Source organism: Myotis yumanensis, unplaced genomic scaffold (genome assembly GCF_028538775.1).
Source record: "Myotis yumanensis isolate MYYU_CA2020_CCGP unplaced genomic scaffold, mMyoYum1.0.hap1 SCAF_3, whole genome shotgun sequence".
Taxonomy (NCBI): domain Eukaryota; kingdom Metazoa; phylum Chordata; class Mammalia; order Chiroptera; family Vespertilionidae; genus Myotis; species Myotis yumanensis.
Window position 1 is genome coordinate 42741823 of NW_027223754.1, and position 20698 is coordinate 42762520.

General features: G+C 37.5%; 1 protein-coding gene and 1 pseudogene across 1 annotated transcript in view; one reads left to right on the plus strand and one right to left on the minus strand.

Annotated features, from left to right (window-relative positions):
• HS6ST3 (heparan sulfate 6-O-sulfotransferase 3) overlaps positions 1–20698 on the minus strand; it is a 713743-nt gene that overhangs the window by 504829 nt on the left and 188216 nt on the right. The window lies entirely within an intron of this gene.
• On the plus strand, positions 7164–8354 carry LOC139004955 (nucleophosmin-like; annotated as a pseudogene).

Consider the following 20698-nt stretch of genomic DNA (forward strand, 5'->3'; position numbering starts at 1 on the left):
AAAACTGTGGTACATCTACACAATGGAATACTATGCTGCTGTAAAAAGGAAGGAACTCCTACCATTTGTAACAGCATGGATGGAGCTGAAGAGCATTATGCTAAGCAAAATAAGTCAGTCAGAGAAAGATAAATATCACATGATCTCACTCATTTGTGTATTATAATGAACAACATAAAGGAGAAACAAAAACAGATCCAGAGACAGAGAATCATGGATCTGATGCTCAAACCTCAGTGAGAAGGCAAGGGAGGGTTATGGGGAGGGGTAAGAGATCAACTAAAGGACTTGTATGCATGCATATAAGCATAACCAATGGACACAGAACCCGGGAGGGGGGGATTGAGGGCATGTGCCAGAGGGTAGGGGGTCCCGGGAGGAGGTCAATGGGGGGAAAAGGAAACATAGGTACTACTATTTGTAATACTTTAAACAGTAAATAAATAAATAAATAAAATTTTAAGAATTAATTAATTAAAATTTTACATGAAAGTTTATATATTCTTCAACATACATAGAGCACGCTAATCTCATCAATGAGAGGTAGAGAAGAAACTAAATAGCTATCATACTCAAAGATATAGGTTAAATTCCTGGCATCCCGAAGAACAGTCCTGAGTAAATTGGTTCATTCCACTCATCCTCATACAATTTTCATTGGTTAACTGAGCATATCAAGTTTTTCCCATGTCCTGTGATTCAGCAGCTTCAGAAACATCTCTGATCTTCACCTACTTTACCTTCACCTGTCGTTAGTCGCTAGTTTGTGCTTCTGCCAAAGTACATTCAACTGGACTTCTTCTGGCCACCTGACCTTGACAGGCTTCCTGACCACTGACCTTCTCATTATCTGGTGGGATACTGACTCTAGAGACCTTCCCCCACCTATGCATGATTGGGATTGGCCAAGGGTGAGGAATATTCCTAGGCTCATTTTGCAGGCTAAAGTAGACACATAGAAGACATTTTTAAAAGTTTAGAATAGTTAGTGAGAAGAATTGGGAGATTAGAGAACTATAGAGGCTAACCCATCAAAAAATTTTATAAAATTTATTAAAATGAATGATTTTCCCAACCATCACAGAATTTTAGAACTTCACATAACTATTATCACAACTAGAGGTCCTAAGTTCAGCTCTGTCAACAAGTGGACCCACTGGAAGATTCTTATTACAAATCTTCTTGACCTTTCCTATAGTATTGATTGGATCATAAGAATGACAAGCAGTTATACAAAATATGATGACCGATGCTTTATGGTAAAAGTCCAAAAGAACTCACAGCCCTAAATAACCTTGAAGAGAATCCAATATAACTTCCTAGTTTTCTACTTTTGGAAATATGCCTATAACTACTATGATTTGTAACTACTACCAAAAGTAGAACCTAGGACTCAGTCCAAAAATAATTCCAGTAATTTTATGATGTCTAGTAAATACTTTTCAGTGGAAGCAATTTATACTTTGCAGAATGGTGAATCTATGCTGTTTTTAAAGCCATCGGGACAAAAATTTCACAATGACCTTCTGAATTCTGTTACAGGGCTTGAGTGATATTACCCACAATTCTCTAAATCACTTTCATTCCAATTATACTTATTTTCTTCTGTTGGTGCTGACAAAGAGCATGCACATTTGTTTTTAATTCCTCATCACTTTAATACATTTATGACAAATTGGCTGATTTCCTCCATAGAGCTCAAAGCAATAACCATCTTTAAAGATATAAATTCCTGTTTCTACGCTGGAGTATGCTAAATAGAGCTGTCCTTAAGAGAAGCAGCATATCAGAAACCAATGTCTACAACTCAGAGTACCTCTCCTGATTACCTTGATTTGAATGTTATATTGCAAACACTGTTTGTTTTATAAAGATCTGGTCTCTGGGTATGTGTGGTTTGTCTCTCTGAAATTCCAGCATCTCAATATACGGGTGGGCAAAAGTGAATTAATAATAATAATAAAGAATACTATAATTAATAAATAATAATACAAGAATAAATTCTGTTTCACAAACTCAGAGCTGTAAACCAATTTTGCTTACTCCTGTATTAGATGCAATTTTAGAAAATGACAATTGTATTGAAGTACACCAGCATAGATTTTGCTTAGACCACAAAGCCTCTTTTAAGATGGACTTTACTAGACCTGTCCTCTATTTTACTCTCCAACAGAAAATACATCCAGCAGGTTTTATGTTATGTGATACAGACAGACAAAAACATAATTCACTTTATATTGATTATAAAATATATACTCTCTCTCTCACAACTCTGATTGTTCAAACAATTTAGTGAAAATTTACTTTTCTATTTCATTTGTTGTTGAATGGAACATATCCTGAATTTGTCATTTCTTCTTTCTTTACTCTGAATCTCTCATGTTGAAAGTAATCAGTCAATCGGTTTACAATATAACGCCTGATAAATTGCAGTTACACATCACTTCACTGATAGAAATAATAAACCTAGAATGGAGAAATGGTAGACATTTTTTAAATGGACAGAAGAAAAGAAGGTTTCATTGGCAATTTTTTGGCAAATACATCATCAAAGACTGGGACATAGGGCCAAGAAGAAATGGTTCATTTCTTGAAGAAAAAAATATTTCATCACAGCCATTAACCACCAGGTAAGAGACATGTCAAAAAAGAAAATTTCAGTGACACATCACTTTTGCAGAACCATCCAGGAGCTAATACTGTGCACAAAACAAGCTTTGTGTTGACAGACAATAAGAACCTGCCAGTGTAATATGTTGCCAAGCTACTGATTGAGGGCACTGAGGCAAAGAATTGACAAACCCAGAAGCTATGTCCACATACAATTGAAGCCACAAGAGCAAAAATTCACAACATCTTAAGGAGTTATGGTTCCCTGCTATTTTTTATACAGTTTGACCATTTTCCAAAATGAGTCATATCTCCTATAAAAGTAAAATATAAATAATCTTTTTCAAAATAGAATTAAGGGAGCACAAAAAATATAGTTTTATGAGGAGACACTGAGAAGAAACCCCTAAGCACCAAGCAACTGCAGACACAATTGGGAATTTCCAACCACTGCCAAATTATGCGCAGCACAGAATGAAAGGAACATACTGACTGAGCACCCTTTGATGTGATAGTCCAAAGACAAAAGAGCAGTTATGAGATAAACAAGGTAAGAAAGAAGAAAGGGGGGCAAAGCAGGGAAGTAGGTTGGCAGCTGAGAGAAGCAGCAGAAATCACTGGCAGAATGGCTAAGGCTGGGCTTTACATATATCCTCCTCAGCTTTTCATTCTCAATTTGCCAATTTACTTTTTGAAACAAACCTTTTCTGGTCCTTCCTGACAAGATTAAATTTCCCTCATAACAATTTCAGGGTATTCTCATTAACACCCTGAAACTTACCCTTTGTATCACTTATAATTTGTATAGTTATTTGCTTAATGTTTCTATTTTCCTGCCCCTCCATTATAAGCTCCATAATGGTAGATGTTTTATCTGTCTTATTCACTGCAATATCCACAGTACCTAGGCTGTGCTATATACTCAATAAATATTATAATAAATAAATTGAATATAACCATTAATGTAACTATTTGGAGAGGCAGGATAGCATAATGACTAAAGGCAAAAACTCTGAGGCCTGACTGTCTGGATTTGAATTCGGTTTCTGCCATTCACTACCTACATCAGGGGTGGGGAATGTCCGGCCCTTGGGCCATATAAGGCCCATGAAAACATTTGGTCTGGCCCTGCCAAGGCATTAGGGGTGAGTTAATTAAATGTTTGACCAAATATAGCAGGCTAATTATTAAGTAGATAATTTTGTAGGGCCTTCAAATGATGTTATAAATATCCAAATGGCCCTTGGCAGAAAAAAGGTTCCCCACTCCTGATTTACATAAACTCTAGCAAGTTTCTTAACCTACCTGTGACTTTGTTTCCTCAGTGCAAAATGAGGTTATTAATAGGACTTTCTTCACAACCTTATGGAAATTAAAAACCTTTACAAATTAAATATCTGTAAAGTGATTAGAATAGTAAATAGCCATGTTAATCACTATATAAGTATTAGTTAAATGATTATAAATGAATGTTAATAAAACTTATATTTGCTTGTAAACAATAAGAATTTTTAAAAATATATTTTTTACTGATTTCAGAGAGGAAGGGAGAGGGAGAGAGAGATAGAAACATCAATGATGAGAGAGAACTATCCATCAGCTGCTTCCTGCATGCCCCTAACTGGGGATCAAGCCGGCAATGTAGGCATATGCCCCTGACCAGACTCAAACCTGGAACCCTTCAGTCCACAGGCCAATGCTCTATCCACTGAGCCAAACCAGCTATGGCAAGAGTTAAATTTTTAGATATGTTAACTATGAATCCAAATTTGGCATTCCCAAGTACAATAGACTACTACTTTCAACAATGTGATATGTTATAGTCAATATAATTCTAAAGACAAAAATTATTCCACTGACATATTGAATAACTTGTTAAAATTTATCTTAAAGTGCCCAAAGGATAACAAATAATACATAGAAAAATCCATAAAAACAGATGAGAGAATGACATCAGCAAAAATGGCAGAATATTGGCCTCTGAAAATTCTCTTTTCCATAAAAGTGATAAGCAAATTGAGAAAAAAAATTTCAAAAATATTTTTTCATAACTTTAAAAATTAATCAAATGTTTGTAAGAATGTGAGCATTTCTTCAAGACCTATGTGGCATTTTGACTTGCCATCCCTTGCCCTCTGGCTCACATTTGGGTTAAAAATCAGTCTTCTGGCAGACAGCAGAGGGAAGCTGGAGCTCTTTCAAAGCCATATCCCAGAGAATTGTCATTATTGACCTGGGTAATGCCTCCTTGGAAAACCCCACTTGAAAATCTGTCTTCTGTGTTTGACCTGACTTGAAGTTTACCCAGCAAAGAAAAAAGAAATTCCCCCCAATCCTTTTCTCTTAGGGGTGTTTGTCAACAGAAATTCAGAAAATTTGTGGTAGTGAACAACAGTTAGGACAAATAATAAACTAACTAAAAAGCTTCAAAGGAAAATATGAGGAATGAGATGTCCATAGGGGCTTTAAAAATCTCCAACATATTCCTGGGAAACTAGAAGTCTGGGTACGTGTGTAGAGCTGTGCATATGTCCAGGGCTGAATGCGTGCTCAGGAAGTGCCCACTCCTGGCTGATCTGGATGCTCTATGCAGGCAGGAAGCAAAGACTGAGGCAGAGTTGCAAACTGTCTAGCTGAGTGTTGAAGGCATGTCCCAATGTGAACACAGACCAACTAGACATTCTAGAAATTAAAAGCTACAATAAATGAAATTCATTAGAGGAGCTCAACATCACATTTGAGCAGGAAGAAAAATAAATCATCAAATTGGAAGATAGGTCATTTAAAATTATCCAGTCTAAGTAACAGACAAAAAGAAGAAAAAAACGAACCAGAGCCTCAGATAACTATGGGACATCATCAAACATACTAACATATGCATATGAAATGTCCCAAAAGTAGAGGAGAGAAAGAGGCAGAAAAATATTTGAAAAAAATAATTTCCCCAAACTTCCAAATTTAATAAAAAAGTTATATATTCAACAAATTCTAAGTCAAATAAGTGCAATGAGATTCAAACCTAGACACATCATAGCCAACACTCAAAAGACAAAGACAGATTCTTGAAAGCACTGAGACAGAGAAGCAACTCATCATGTCCAAGGTATCCTCAATAAAATTAACAGCCAATTTCACATCAGAAACTTTGAAGGCCAAAAAGGCAGTAGGATGACATCTTCAATGTGCTGCAAGAAAAAACAACTATCAAACAAGAATTCTTTATCCAGTAAGCCTACCCTTCAAGAATGAAGTAGAAATTAAACACATTGGCAGATAAACAATAATTGAGAGAATTCAACACCAGCAGACATGACTTACAAGAAATACTAAAGTGAATCCTTCAGGCTGAAATGAAGGATACTACAAAGCAACTCAAAACCACATAAAAATAAAACAAAGAATGCTGGTAAAGGAAACTATATAAATAACTATGAAAGACAATATAAGTGTATTTTTGTTGGTGATGCATCATTTCTCCTATCTGATTTAAAAGACAACTGCATAAAGTAATGATTATAAATTTGTGTTAATGGATTCCCAAGGGGGTGGGAAATGCAGCTACACAGGATTAAAATTATTTTATAATACTGAAATTAAATTGGCATTAATCCAAACTAGATTATTATAAATTATGATGTATGTAAGATAATTCAAAAATACATAATAAAAAATGACAAGGGATTTAAGATGGTACACAAGAAAATATTTAACACAAAAGTAGGCCATAATGGAGGAAGAAATGAAAGCAAGAAATGTAGAAAAATAAAAATTAAAAAAATCTCTGCTTTTAATTGGAATTTTTAATCCATTTAATTTAATGTAATTACTGATATGGTAGGATTTATATCAAAAGAAAGCTGGAGTAACTGTACTAATATCAGACAACAAATGGTTTTAAGACAAAAATGATTTTAAGACAAAAAATGGTTACTAGAGACAAAGCAGAATCTACACTAATAAAAGAGAAACATGCAAACTGGTGTCACTCTGCTACACCCACCAGCCAATCAGAGCAACTATGCAAATTAACCCAACAAAGATGGTGGTTAATTTGCATATGCAGGCACGGAGCGAAGACTGAAGGCTCTGGTCAGAGTGAAGACTGAAGACTAAAGACCAAAAAGGCTTGGCTTCTCCACTGCAGTGGAGAAGCCAAGCCTCGCTGTGGCCGGACCAAAGGCCTGGGTCCCAGGTGCCGAAGGAAAACTGGTGCCAGCAGCCAGGGGAAGGAAGGCCTATTGCGCGAATCTTCGTGCAACAGGCTTCTAGTATTTTATAATGATAAAAAAGTCAATCCATCCAGAAAATATATAAAATTATAAAAAATTATAATAAATGAAAATATAAGAAATTATAAACATATATAAACTTAATCCAAATATCTAAAGCAAAAACTGATAAAAATGAAGGAAGAAAGAGACAATTCAAAAATAACAGTTAAATCTTTCCACCATCTGCAGATACAACCATTAGTCTGCAATCTAGAAGACAGCCCTCACCCAACCATGCTGGCACCCTGATCTTGGGTTCCCAACCTCCAGAACTATTGTGAACTAAAGGCCAATAAAGATTATCAGTTTAAGGTGGATAATGATATAAATGAGTACCAATTATCTTTAAGAATAATCAGTTTAGGGGCTGGTACAGAGGATGAATTGTACATTGTTGAAGCAGAGACAATGAGTTATGAAAGCAGTCCAATTAAAGTAACACTGGTAACTTTGAAAATGTCTGTCCTTGGTGGCTTCAAATAACACCACTGTGGTCTCATGGTCGAAATGTGGTTCAGGGCCTGTGCATATTAGTGGACAGCACTTAGTAGCTATAGAAGAAGATGCAGCGTCAGAAGATAAAGAGGAGGATGTGAAACTCCTAATTATATCTGGAAAGCATTCTGCCCTGAAAGTTGTAGCAAGTTTCACACAAAAAAGTAAAACTTGCTGTTACTGAAGATGTTGATGCAGATGAAGATGATGACAAAGATATGATGATTTTTATGATGAAAAAGCTTAACAAAAAGTTAAATTAAAGAAATCTACATGAGATGCTCTAGCCAAAAAATGCACAAAAATTAAATCAGAATGGAAGACTCAAAACCATCAACATCAAGATCAAAAGTTCATGAATCATTTTTTTTTTAAAAAAGAAGGATCTCTTACAATTTGCAACAGCATGGAGGGATCTGGAGAGTATTATGCTAAGCAAAATAAGCCAGTCAGAGAAAGATAAGTATCACATGATCTCACTCATATGTGGAATCCAATAAACAAAATAAACTGATGAGCAAAAAAGATCCAGAAACATAGAACCAGGGAACAGACTGATGAATTTCAGAGGGAAGAGGAAAGGAGGGGGGAGGGAGGGTGATGTGGGAGGTGAGAGATTAACCAACCAAGGAATTTATATACACATATGCATAGCCAAGGACACAAACAATAGTGTGGTAAAGCCTTGGGAGGGGCAGGTGTGCAGGGTGGAGGGGGTCAATGGGAAAAACAGAAAAACAAAGGGGACATCTGAAATACTTTCAACCAGAAAGATAAATTTTAAAAAACAGGAAAAACTCCTAAAACACCAAAAGAAACTCATTCTGTAGAAGACATTAACGCAAAAATGCAAGCAAATATTTTAAAAGTGGTTCTCTTTTCAAAGTGGAAGCCAAGTTCATCAATTATGTGAAAAATTGCTTCTGAAGAATGACCAGAAGGCTAGTCAATCTCTGGCAGTGGGGGAAGACTCTTTAAAAAGAATACTTTGGCCCTGACCAGATGGCTCAGTTGGTTGGAGCATCATCCCATAAACCAAAATGTTACGGGTTCAATTCCTAGTCAGGGCACCTACAGGAGGCAACCTATCCAGGTTTCTCTCTCACATCGATGTTTTCTCTCTCTTCTCTCTCTCTCTCTCTCTCTCTCTCTCAAATTAATTTAAAAAACATATCCTCTGGGGAAGGTTAAAAAATTAGTTTAAAAATTTTGTCAAAATTTCCTATCTTATTTTGTTTTAGTTCTGTAACAGTTGATATCTGGCTGCCCTTTTTGCAATGCAAGAGTGAGGACTTTCCCTACCATGTCTAATAAAAGTTGCCCAGGTTCCATTGCCAAGAATGTGTTGTCCAAAAGGCATTTAGTTTTTAAAGATGGAACTCCACCCTCTGCTTGGTTTTAGGTATGTATGGAATTTTATGATAGGACACAGTAGTAGTGGCGGTCAGACAAATGGAAATGGTGGGAAGACAAAATTATACATGTGAAATAAACTCAATATTTTAATAAAGTTAAAATAAAAATAATGATTGAAGACTTCAATGTCCCACTGTCAATAATGTATACAACAACTGGACAAAAGGAACAGAAAAATTTTAACACAATAAACATACTAGACCTAACAGATCACTATACACATCAAGAGCAGTATATACTTCCCAGGTATCAGCATAAACAAAATGTTAGGACATAAAGCAAATCTCAATAAATTTAAAAGGATTCAACTCATACAAAGAATATTCTCTGGTCACAATGAAGTGAAATACGTAATACCTATAACTTCATTTGCTATTTAATATACCTGCAGACACTGTGAGGTAGAGACCTAACATCTCAGGTTTACCATGTTAGTCCCCATCTGGAGTCTCTGTTCATGGAATGCCCCCCTTTATTCTTCTGCAAATTTAAAGTCTATCCATCTATATTAGTTTGGATATAGGTTAGCTACTCTAATAGGGAAACCCAAAATGACGATGGCTTAACCAAGACATTAGTTTATTTCTCCTATGTATAAAATTCTCAGGTGCCATGACAACTCTGATGAGGTTGACAGAGGTTTAGGCTCCTTCTCTCCCATCTGCCATATTTAAACAACACAGCTCCCAGCTATTTTATCTGTATCCCACCCAGTAAGACAGACAAAAAGGAATAAGGGATGGGCATCCTTCTTGCTGTATGGCACAATCTAAAAGCTACACACACACTTCTGCTTAAAACCCACTGTACAGAATTTGGTTTCATGGCTATACATAGAGACAAGAGGCCTGAGAAGTGTAGCCTTCAGCTGGGCAGCTAAATTCTATTCCTGTCTAAAAAGGGAAGAACAAACATTGGGGGAAACTATCAGTCTCAGCCATACCATCCCTCTAGTCTCCACTCAAGTTCCATGACCTCTAAGGAATTCAAGACGACCCAAGCTTTCCTACTTTTCCAAAAATTACTTTACCTACAATCAGTTAACAAGTCACTTTGAAAGGCGGTTACTATCCCCCAGCCGGCATGGCTCAGTGGTTGAGCGTTGACCTATGAATGAAGAGGTCATCGTTCAATTCCCAGTCAGGGCACATGCCCTGGTTGTGGGCTCAGCCCTGGTATGGGGCATACAGGAGGCAGCCAATCAATGGTTCTCTCTCATCATTGATGTTTCTCTCTCTTCTCTCTCTCTCTCTTGCTGGGGTCCAGGGGGTCCAGGGGTTCCCAAAGGTGTGGACGGAGTTGGCGAAGAATGTTTTACACAGAGACAGCGTTCAGAACTCTCTAGCTTTCTTCAGTCTCCGTGGATCTTCCCCTGTGCCTGGCTGAGGCCAAAGAGAAAGATCTCAAGGCAAGCTGAGCCTTTATTTTATAGAGAGAGGTAAACAAGGTAGTGGTTTCTATAGTTACACATTTCTTGTGAGTTTCACTTGTTTTGACCATAGTTACACTTCCTGCACTTCCTTCAGCCCATTAGCTTCCCAGATAAGATCTAGAGAGCCTCATAAGGTCAAGCCTAATTATGCTAAGAGGACTGTGCCCTCTAAGCTGGGAATTGTTTGTGACTTTTCCCACAGGTCAGTCTGAGGCTTAACCCTATATCAGCTCCCCACACTCTCTCTCTCTCTCTCTCTCTCTCTCTCTCTCTCTCTTCCCCTCTCCTTTCCTCTCTGAAATCAATAAAAAATACATTAAAGGGAAAAAAAGCCAGTTATTCTGTTTTATGTATGTCCCGTCTGTCTGTTCCTCCATTTATATTATAAGTTCTTTGAACATAGAGTCTATACCCTATGCTACTTTTGACTCACTTCTTTGTTTCTATGGTGTCTGGCACTATGTTTGAAATTTACTGGGTAATTCTATACTACTAGTTGATGATTAAAATAAAGCAGGCAAAATACATGAATAACCCAAAATTACATTAACATTTCAATAAATATGCTCTGAAAAATATTCAAAATGTGATTGTTGGAACCCAAGAGTAAATTGATAAGTTGTAGTTCATTCTAAATACTGCTAAATCATTTATAAGGCTTTGAATACAGTTAGATAACCTATTACTTATATCAGTGTAGCTACTTTTAAAAAAACAAACTAAGGTTAAAATTATAACTGATTCACTTTATTCACAGCTGATTAATTATAACACTTGATCAAAATTAAGCAGTTGATGTGAAACTTCAAAAGAAATTATTGATTCTTCTCATGAGCAACAGCCAATTAAAACAGTATGGTGCAAGACTGCTCTAGTTCTTAGTATTCTAATTTTGGATATTTTCTCTTCAGTTTTTTAAACAAAGAACATTACAAAAAGACTTCAAATTAGCTCTTGGCTTTTCCTATTCAATATCAACCACTTACCGAGTGCCAATCATTTTGCTGAACCTTCTTTTAAAAAAAACTTTTGCCAGTGGCACTGCAAATGAAAGGAGATGATGAGATAATCACAGCAAAATCTTACTCCGGTGTGCTGCTTTTTCTTCCCTGATGAAAACCCCATGAGACATTGTTATGTGGGAAAAGCACACGATGATTCCAATACCAGAAACAGTTTCTTGTCACACAAACAAATATGAGAGCACAAATAAGATGTGGATTTTGAATAAAATAAGTTTAGGGTATTAAGATTGTCATAGGTCATTGATGGCGAACCTATGACACGCGTGTCAGAGGTGACACGCAAACTCATTTTTTTGGTTGATTTTTCTTTGTTAAATGGCATTTAAATATATAAAATAAATATCAAAAATATAAATCTTTGTTTTACTATTGTTGCAAATATCAAAAATTTCTATATGTGACACGGCACCAGAGTTAAGTTAAGGATTTTCAAAATGCTGACACGCCGAGCTCAAAAGGTTCGCTATCACTGTCATAGATCTTGAATTTCAGATATCCTACTGGCAGTTTTACTTTTTGGGGGTGGGGGAGATTGAAATATAGACTTTATAAATAGCAGGGTTCCAAGATGGCTCCTTAAAATATCTCCTTTATTAAGTGAGTATTCATTATTATTTTAGATAAAAAGTAAATGCACACGCTATCAGAATTAGCTCACACATTGAAGGCTCTTGAAGTCTCTATATAATTCATTTCATTTTCCATTCTCAGAAACTGAGTACTTTTACCATAGCTAATCAGAGTCCAAACTATCACTGCATGTTTTTCAATTATTATGAGAATAGTATTCTAGTATTGAAAGAAAATAATTCACCCATTAATCTGTCACCCAATGATAACTGTTTTAATATTTGAATTCTCTCCCAGCCTTTATCCACGTTTTTCCATAGCTGCAATTTTAGTAAAAACATAATTTTATGTTCTGTTATCTTCACTTAAAATTAAAATAGGATTTGTAACATTTTCATGTTGATATATAATCATCAGCATTATAATTTTAGTGAATGCATATATTCCACTTAATTAACACAACATACTTAACCATCTATCTATTCCAGAGACATTTTGAAAATCTGTCACCATTCTGAAGACTTGTAGTTTTAAAAATTCAGGCCCAGGTTGTAGGCTCGATCCCCATGGGGGAGGCAGGGGTGTGGGGGAGAGGGGATGCATCCAGGAGGCAGCTGATCAATGATTCTCTCTCATCATTAATGTTTCTCTCTGTGTCCCTCTCCCTTCCTCCCTCTGAAGTTGATAAAAAACATATTAAAAAAAAAAAAAAAGACTGGTAGGAGGGCAGAGAGGTGGAATGGGCTGGTCCAACACGCACATGTCATGGTTTGTAATTAGGAGGGATATCTTGGCTCTGCAGGTTCCCCTGAAGGGCAAGGGACTCCAATTCCACCCCTCAGCCCAGGATTCCATTGCCAAGAAGAGGAGTCCCCATAACTTGTGGCTGTAAAAACCAACAGGGACTGTGGCTAAGTGAGGTAAAGGCTGTTGGAGTCCCAAGCAGTTCCTCTTAAAGGGCCCACACATGGACTTACTTGAACTCACTCCCTCTGAGCTCTAGCAGCTTGAAAGAAACCAGGGACATATGGGAAGGAAATAAATTGTTGGGCATCAGGGTAAGAGCTGGGGGGCCGCTTTTTGCCAAACAAAAAATGCTAGCAGAGGCCATTGTTCCTTTGCTGAGCCCTCTCCACCCCCTTCAGAGCTGGCAAGCAGGAGCCATCTGAGTCTCCATCAACCTGGCTCACTCTGTTTGCCCTACCCTGATAATTCCCCAAGACCTCACCCCACCCAAGTCATTTCCAGTGGCTTTTCCATACAACTGGCATCTCTTGCTTCATGATTCGGACATTCCTAAAATCTCAAACAAGCAGCATCTGGCTTCTGTGTAGCCTGCACTTCTTGCTAAGTGGCCCAAGGCCCAGCACTAGTGGCAGCCGCCTTTGTTCACAGCTTGGCCTATCCTGGGCACCTCCAAGCCCAACACAAGTAGCAGCCATCTGAAGATCACTCTGTAGCTCCTGCCAGGTGGTCCCAGGCAGGGTATAGGCAGTGGCTGACTTTGCACTTCCCAGGTGGTCCCAGAGCCAGTAAATCCAGTGGACATCTTCAGATCATGTTGGATTACAATCCTACCACCCCTAGGAGTGACACACTCAAGGGGCCAACCCAGTGAGCACTAAAGCCCCAATGAAGCAAGTCCTGCTCTGTAGGATCAACTCCTGCACAGTAGCTCCTCTATTGTAGTCCCAGCTGGTCCTCACAGTTGATTGGCCTGGGGGTCAATCCCTCCCAGTGAAGCCAACAGCAGTCAAGGTTCAACTACAACAGGACAGTACACAGAGCCCCCACAGGGACGCACCTGAGGCACCCAACACAGGTGACTGGAGAGGCTGTGCCACTGGGCCCTGTAGGACACCTACTACACAAGGCCACTCTATCAAGTACAGGAGACACAGCAGCTCTGACTAATATATAGAAACAAACACAGGAAAGCAGCCAAAATGTGGAGACAAAGAAACATGTGCCAAGTGAAAGAGCAGAAGAAATCTCCAGAAAAAGAAGGAAATGAAATGGAGGCAAGCAAAACACCAGATAGAGAGTTCAAAACAATGGTTATAATGATGCTCAAGGAACTTAGTGAGAATATCAACAGCATGAAAAAGAACACAGGGACCATAAAAAAAAAAAACAGTCAGAAATGAAGAATACACTAATTGAAATGAAGAATAATTTACAGGGAATCAAAAGTAGAGTAGAGAATGCTGAGAATCAAATTAGTGATTTAGAATGTGAGGAAGCAAAACATCCATCATAACAACAAAAAGAGAAAAAAGAATAAAAAAATATGAAAATAGTGTAAGGAGACTCTGGGACAATTTCAAGTATACCAATAGTCACATCATAGGGGTGCCTGAAGGAAAAGAGAAAGAACAGAAATTGAAAACCTATGTGAAAAAATGGCAGCCCTGGCAGGTGTGGCTCAGTTGTGTCAACCCTCCCAGTTTGTGGTAGCTTATTATGGCAGCCCCAGGAAACTAATCCACAGTGCTTGTTAAAAATGCAGGTTCGCCGAAACCGGTTTGGCTCAGTGGATAGAGCGTCGGCCTGCGGACTGAAAGGTCCCAGGTTCGATTCCGGTCAAGGGCATGTACCTGGGTTGCGGGCACATCCCCAGTGGGAGATGTGCAGGAGGCAGCTGGTCGATGTTTCTCTCTCATCGATGTTTCTAACTCTCTATCTCTCTCTCCCTCTCTGTAAAAAATCAATAAAATATATTTTTAAAAAAAAATGCAGGTTCCTAAACTCCAAAGCAAACCTAAAATCAGAATCTCTGGGCATGGAACCCAGCAATCTACCTTTACAAAGCATCACGGATTATTCTGATATGCTTAAAAGCTTCTACATAACCTATGTCAAATGTTAAACTCTAACACCAGATTAGAATTTTCTAAGAGAAATTAGCTGACCAAGATTATAGAGATTAATTTTCAATAGAAATCTAGGTTTATACCTCCAAGGAAATGAAATAACTAAAACGTCTATAAAGCTACTTATGCAAGATACTTTCACATATTTTACTGTATTTAGTCCTCACAATAATCATGATGTCAATAAGGTGAATATTTATATTAGTGCCATTTTCTAAATATAGAAACTAAGGTTCAGAACTATTTCCAACTTGCTAGGCATCATACATCCAGTAAGGTACTGAGCTAGAACTCCCTTCCAGGTTTGGGTACATATGTGCTCAATAAATGTTTGCTGGGTGTTAAAAGTTAAAGCTAATCAGTGGGAAAGATTAGGGGACGGGCTCAGAGAATGGCATGATGGTTCTATATAACTGGCCTGTTAGGAGCAGGGTACTAGGCAGGGTAGTGCTATGGTTCCAGCTCCATGGAGCAGGAAATAGGGCTGAAGGAAGGAACAAGGCAGGAGTTCTGCCTCAGTGGGAAAATGATGGGCTGCTTAGACAACTGGGGTAGCAATTCCTTTCTGACACCTAGTGAAAACACAGAAACAGGCAAAGCTCCCCTTGCCACCAACTGAGGGCAGGTAGACACTACCAAGGCATAATGGGAACAGTGGGCAGATCCAAAAGGAGCTGTGCAAACTCACTCCTCCTCACACTCACAAGGCTATATTCAGGATATGCATGAAGAGACTCGCAGACCTAATTTTATGTGTGTTTGGGAGTTAATCCAGAACCACTAAAAAAAAAAAAAAAAGAATGTTAGTGGCATTTATATTATTTAACTTCAAGGCTACTGACATTTCAGAAAAGCCATGATTGTCACCTTGAGCCTTACATAAAAGCTAGGGAAAACAAAGGAACACAACTTCACTAAACAAGGATTTCAAAGAAGAATGCTTTTAACTACAATAATAGCTTATGGATGTGAGTTTCACTCTTTAAATACTGAATTTTTACTGTGGATACATAATCCATTCTTAACATCATGTAAATAATGAGAAAGTATAATATGACACTTTTACTTTAGAAACATATTCTATTGATTAGAAATGTCAATAGAAATGGAAGGGGTGGGGGTGCATACACGGAAATTCTCTGAAAGTGAGAATGAAAATGCACTGCCTACTGTATGACTCAAATTCTCCAAATAATTATTGGTAGGGCCCATTGCCATCTTGTTGTATAAACATAAATGAGCCCAAGATAACACCCAAAGCTCAAAGAGTAATGACAAAGGTGGAAGAGATGGTCTAGTCAGGCATGAAATTGATTTTATAATAACAAATATCTGTTGCCTTCTATGTGCTAAGTAAATAATTCAGAAGCAGGGGGTAAAGATAATAAAAACAAAATCATTAACTGCTTCTACTAAATCAAACACAGAAAGAAACTCATTGTCATGTTGACCCTGAAACCTGTTTAATGGCTAATTAAAGCAATTATTTTCATCATGACACGGCCCTTAATCATAGGTACCTTCAGAGTTATAGAAGAGTTTGGCTGGTAACCTTGTTGGGAGCAGGTTTTCCACTATCCCCCCTAAATTTACATGGAAAATAGGAGACAGGAGAGGAGGACAATAGGACATGAACTCAGTGCTGAGGTCTGCAACCAAATCATAGACCGCACAATCTAACCTTTGAAGACAGGTTTAAGATGACATAATCTAACTCTTCAGTTTGGGTTTGTTTGTTTTTTATTTTAAAAAGGGTTAAGTTAGCTAACTGCAGATAGTGGAAGTTTATGGCCAACTTTAAAAAGTCACTTTAAATGCCATTATGTCATTTAAATTCGCACAGCTCAGTTTAGTTGATTAGAGTATAATTCTATGGAAAGCAGAATTTCTGGTTCAATGCCCAGATGTGTCAGTTAGCTTTAGTAGGCCCCTTAGCCCCAAAACTGACCATTTTTCTACTGAGATATTTTCAAACATGAGACTTTTATCCAAAAATAATCACACATAAAAATAAATATAGGGGAAAATATTATAAATTCCAGGAATAACTCAAGAAAAATTCTAAGCAAGTACATTAATGGTGTTTGTCTATTATCCAAGAACACATACGAAGTAAACATAGAGTGTTTTGTGTGTATGTGTGTCTTCCTGCACCCTATTCTCCTACTCTTCTCTGTATCCCAATGTAGTTCCCAGCAACACTGCCTTAGTCCTAAATGACTCAACTTCCTGGTGTCAGCTGGTTGATTAAGAGGTTGGCACCTTTTGAAAATGGAACCAAACAGAAATCCTTGCCTGGGATTTTTGAAATTGAATTCAGAGAATATCTGTAAGTCTGTCTTACAGATATATTTTTTTAATTTTATTTTATTGTTTGAAGTATTACAAATAGTAGTACAGATATTGATGGAAGCAGTCAGACTCAGAATTTAGAAGCTGCTGGTGGCCCTGGTTTGCCCCTCAGTGGGGGAAACTTGGTTTTAGTGAGAGACAAGGCCTGTACACTGGGACAGAAGGCCTGACAGCATTTGATCGGATCCCCCAGCTCAGCTCTAGCTTTCCCCTATTGTTCTATATTTTAATCTTTTTTAAATTCCAAGTGCTGCAATATTCCTTTGTGTTTACCTGGACACTTCTGAGTTGCGCGTTGTCTGTCTGTCACCTGCAACCCAAATAATATATACACACCCATTGAAAGTCAATAAATCAAAAAAGAGAATGGCATTTTCATTTCTGGCACTGAATCCATGTATCGGTCTGAATAGGTTGTGCTGCAGTAACAAACACCAATCTCAGTAGTTTAAATAACAATGGTTTAGTTCTAACTGACCATACTTCTTGTTTGGTCAGGGCAGTTCTGATTTATGCTTACTCTCCGAGCTAAATTATTAATAGAGACTCCTCTAAACCTCAAAAGTGATCTGGTTTGAATGAAAAATTATATGGTCACAATACTTATTTCTCACTGAGGCTACATATACATCACATGAGTCCAAGACTGATAGAATGATCACTATCTGGAACATTGCCCATCAACATAGTATAGGAAAAAGAGAGTTCTAGTGCCTTAAACTAGCAATTAAGTGCTCCAGACTAGAAGCATCACCTAGAAGCACCATGTCCCCTCAATAATTCCTGAGCAGAGCTTGGCACAGCCCTGCCTTATCACAAAGGGGCCAGTCAGGACCATCCTGAAAAAAACCAATAACTCAAATTTTTGGTGAACAATACTAACGACTTCCAAACTCCAACTCTCTCTTATTATACATCAGTTTTCCTGTTTGCAAATCTACAATTCTTACTAATTTTTCTAATGAAATATTAGGTGGGTCCTTAGGTTAGATTAGGTCATGATTACTTTTCTTAATTTGTCTTTTTGACAACCTGCATTATTTCACTTGACATTCATTGGTTACCTGATTACTTAACATAGTGCTAACCCTTGAAGGATACACAATGAATAAAAAATGACCTCTGCCCCCCAAAACTTAAGCCACTTTTTAGTATTCTTTAGACTATCTTTTACTTTGGTCTACCAGTAATTTACAAAATGATTTCTTTAAGAACTTCCAGAGCTAATATCCCTAAGGTATGGTTCAATCACCTGGTAAGACCTACTAACAAAAATCTCCCTACAAATGTAATATCACGTATTCTCCTAATTTAATTTTAACTGTCTAACTTATATTCTTTTGCAGTGTAAACTCTGTTCTTAATTAAATAAGCATAATACAGAAAATCCTAATATAAAACACTTGCAATATACCTTACATAGAATTTACTTTTCCATTATAGCTACTAGAACTCCCTCCGCAATCCAGAATTTTAATCTATTATGAGTGAAGCACTTGGATCTTAACTGTCCCTGATATGACTAAAGATGAAATTGCATCACGATGTTCCTATTCCTGTTGCTCCAAATCTCAACAGGAATTGGGGAGGAGGAATTCATATACTTGTTGCCAGAGATGCAAAAACAGAAAATGTGGATTTAGCACCAGAACTTGAACTTATAGTGCATTTTCTTGCAAAATATTCTATAAAGTGCTGAGGTGTTACATTATTAGTGCTGTATATCAGCAACATTATGAGTGAAATGAACTTTTATGGACCAGTCTAGAGATATCACTACCATTTACTGGCAGAAATATGTTTTAAATTCCAAGCAATTAAGTAATGCATTAGTTTTCAGAATACTATTTCAAAAGTTGGTTTATCTGAATTCTATAAGTACTAGGTGAGGATAATTGAGTTAAATGTCCAACTAAATCCTTTGCTTTCAATTCAGTTACCCTTTATCATGGCTGCGTTATATACTTTCAACACTCTGGCGAACCATCATTCAACTGACATGCACTAAGCACCACCTATGTACAAGAGAATATTCTAGGTGCTAGTGATATGTTAGTGAGCAATAAAGATAGCTTGGTATCATCTCTGATCCCTTATGCAGAGGACCCTAAAACCATATTCTTCAGAATGCCCTTCCCAGGTTAGAGTCATCCAATGAGAAGTACCCACATGGGATTTGGACATCTCTGTTGGCAGTTGCAGGCCAATTCACGGACAAAAGGCTGGTTCTTCTGAATCCCTAAGATCAGCAATGGCAGTTCCCACTGGGACTGGGAGATTTGCTGTGACAGCGTCCGTGCAGGTTCCTACAAGGCAGCTGTACCCAACCACATGCTTCCATTACCTTCCATGGCAGTGAAAGCCTCTAATTCCTTCTATGAAAGTCTCCCTATTTGGAATTCCTAAATGGCTTCTGTTGTCCCAACTAAAACTGACTGAGAGATCAAAGCCAACACAGCCCCTGCTTAACATGCTTACATTCTCATGGAGAAGACATTAAATAACTGTTTACACATAATTATGTGACTGTCAGTGGTGTGCACAAGCCAGCTCCTGCCAGTTGTCAGAGCTCTTTGCTAAATTTTCAGAATTTTCCAGCCGGTCATTAGATATATTCAATATTAAAAATTGAATTATATAAACTTTTAATTAATTGTATTAAATACTAAAATAATACTTTATGTTCATTTTTTCCTAATTCATTTTCTATTTTCTATGCTTCTGAAATTATTTAAATATATATTTGCATCTTTATGGTGGCAATTTCATATAGTGGTTTGCAACTGTGCTTCTCTGCTCAACTCTATATTCAATGACATCACCTTGGTAGCTTGTTATCACTGTGCTGGAAGTATGTATACCACTGAAATCAGCAAGCACTACAAATCAGGGCATCCCCCAGCCAATAGAGAGAGTAGTAAAATATTTACCAAAACATTACTAATAATTGAGATAATTACCAGAAATATAAGTAAATATTAGCATAGACCAGGGAGACTCCACCATAATCATGGATTTCAAGGAAACATCCCAAAGAAGTGACACCTGAGTTGAGCACTGGCAGTTGGTTAGGTATAGGAGTGGGGAAGAGCACTCCAGGGAAAGAAGAAGCATATGAACTCTATGAGAGAGTAAGCTCTTAGTCCTGGAAAAGAACTGAAAATCTGATGGGATAGAATACAGAGAGAGAGAGTATGTTAGTTAGCCCATTCTGTTCAAATTTCCTTTTCTGACAGTCACCTTACAGTACTGTTATTTGCACATTTCTCTTTTCTGTCACTCAAAAGACAATTCTGTTGAAGACAGAGTCCATGTTGTCTCTATCTTCCCATTGTCAGGCGCCTACCCCAGCTCCTTACAAGGCCTGAGCATATTTGTAAATAAGTGAATCCTTACAACACTAAGCCCAGTAAACATCAATAGTCAAATCTCCAGAAAGAGGATAAAATTCACAATTCAACTTTTTAATTAAACTAAATAAAAATAATATGTTTCAAGTCCAAAGAGACCATTTAATGTGTATCAGCAGTAACTATGTTAGAAGAATCAAAACTGAAGTAATAATTTGAACATATTCAACATTAAAAGATAGTTGTATTAGTCTGCTAGAGGTGCCAGAACAAAATACCTTAGATGGGGTGGTGGTGGGTGTTA